Raw genomic sequence first — 2,500 nt, 5'->3', positions numbered from 1 at the left:
TGCCGAAAACTTTAGACTTCCGTGAGCTCTCCGGCTTGCACCGAGACCCGAAGTCGACGTGCTTAGCACCACGGGACCCCTTTCGCCTGCAGGTCCCGAGCCGCCTTTTATTTTTGTTACGAGTATCGTGTTCCCCAAACCTGGGTGACGAGCACCGCAGGGCGGCAGAGCCATCGCGCTTGTCCGGGTGGCAGAGGAGGACCAGACTATTCACAAATAGCGGCCCAACGACTCCCAGAGCCGGTCGTGCGGCAGGCGAGGTCTGCTCTCATCACAAGAGGCTTTAGGGAGTGCTCAGGCAACGGTCAGCCCGCAGCCTTCTTGGCAACACCCAAGGGAACCAGGCCACTCGCGTCTCTCGCCTTCATTTTGGACACGAGCGCCTGTGGAGGGACGGCCGGAGTCAACGTGGGGTTTGCCCGCCCTCCAATAGTGTCAAAAGACCGCCGCACAAGTCTCTGACTGACTCTTAGAACAGACAGAAAGAGTTTGTCAAATCTGTCAAAAAATTGACAAAGTGTCAAAAATTCGACTTCCAAGAGCTCTCCGGCATGCACTCATACCTGTCATTAAAGTGCTATGCCCGTGGAACCGTTTTTCGGATGCCTTTCAGAACGGTCCCGCGCCGCCATTTTGTTCTAAAAATCGTGTTCCCATATATCTCCGGGTACCCCGCCAACCTCACTGCGGAAAAACTACAAGTGGCACTGAATGGGTCTGAATTCCAAATTTGACTGCATCGGTCTGGAACTCGGTCCGGTCAAAACCGTTTGGATTTTTCTCGGTCCGGACTTCCGCGACAGACAAAGTTAAAGTTTTCGGGCTGCAGGCACAAAACGACAGCTGGCCATTTGCCGGGCTCAATTCACCCAATTCCTCCGGCACTTCGGAGCACATGTTCGGTGTAAGTTTGCGAATCTTTCCCGATGCTGCAGCATTTTCCTCCGCTGACACTTAGAATATTTTTCACACTTTGCTGAAAATTTTTCTAAGTGTTTTTTTCCAAGTTTTCCTGGTTACTGATTTCTTCTTTTTAAACATTTTTCTAAGTTTTTCTGGTTACTGATTTCTTCTTTTTAAACATTTTTCGCAGTTTGTCTGGTTACTGATTTCTTCTTTTTAAACATTTTTCGCCGTTTTTCTGGTTACTGATTTCTTCTTTTTAAACATTTTTCGCCGTTTTTCTGGTTACTGATTTCTTCTTTTTAAACATTTTTCTAAGTTTTTCTGGTTACTCATTTCTTCTTTTTAAACATTTTTCTAAGTTTTTCTGGTTACTGATTTCTTCTTTTTAAACATTTTTCTAAGTTTTTCTGGTTACTCATTTCTTCTTTTTAAACATTTTTCTAAGTTTTTCTGGTTACTCACTTCTTCTTTTTAAACATTTTTCTAAGTTTTTCTGGTTACTGATTTCTTCTTTTTAAACATTTTTCGCCGTTTTTCTGGTTACTGATTTCTTCTTTTTAAACATTTTTCTAAGTTTTTCTGGTTACTCATTTCTTCTTTTTAAACATTTTTCGCCGTTTTTCTGGTTACTGATTTCTTCTTTTTAAACATTTTTCTAAGTTTTTCTGGTTACTGATTTCTTCTTTTTAAACATTTTTCTAAGTTTTCCTGGTTACTCATTTCTTCTTTTTAAACATTTTTCTAAGTTTTCCTGGTTACTCATTTCTTCTTTTTAAACATTTTTCTAAGTTTTCCTGGTTACTGATTTCTTCTTTTTAAACATTTTTCGCAGTTTTTCTGGTTACTGATTTCTTCTTTTTAAACATTTTTCTAAGTTTTTCTGGTTACTGATTTCTTCTTTTTAAACATTTTTCTAAGTTTTTCTGGTTACTCACTTCTTCTTTTTAAACATTTTTCTAAGTTTTTCTGGTTACTCACTTCTTCTTTTGAAACATTTTTCTAAGTTTTTCTGGTTACTGATTTCTTCTTTTTAAACATTTTTCTAAGTTTTTCTGGTTACTGATTTCTTCTTTTTAAACATTTTTCGCAGTTTGTCTGGTTACTGATTTCTTCTTTTTAAACATTTTTCGCCGTTTTTCTGGTTACTGATTTCTTCTTTTTAAACATTTTTCTAAGTTTTTCTGGTTACTCACTTCTTCTTTTTAAACATTTTTCTAAGTTTTTCTGGTTACTGATTTCTTCTTTTTAAACATTTTTCGCAGTTTTTCTGGTTACTGATTTCTTCTTTTTAAACATTTTTCTAAGTTTTCCTGGTTACTGATTTCTTCTTTTTAAACATTTTTCGCAGTTTTTCTGGTTACTGATTTCTTCTTTTTAAACATTTTTCTAAGTTTTTCTGGTTACTCACTTCTTCTTTTTAAACATTTTTCTAAGTTTTCCTGGTTACTGATTTCTTCTTTTTAAACATTTTTCGCAGTTTGTCTGGTTACTGATTTCTTCTTTTTAAACATTTTTCGCAGTTTTTCTGGTTACTGATTTCTTCTTTTTAAACATTTTTCTAAGTTTTTCTGGTTACTCACTTCTTCTTTTATAA

This window comes from Chiloscyllium punctatum, unplaced genomic scaffold, assembly GCF_047496795.1.
Source record: "Chiloscyllium punctatum isolate Juve2018m unplaced genomic scaffold, sChiPun1.3 scaffold_641, whole genome shotgun sequence".
In the NCBI taxonomy this organism is placed as follows: Eukaryota; Metazoa; Chordata; class Chondrichthyes; order Orectolobiformes; family Hemiscylliidae; genus Chiloscyllium; species Chiloscyllium punctatum.
Note: the sequence above shows the minus strand (reverse complement) of the source record.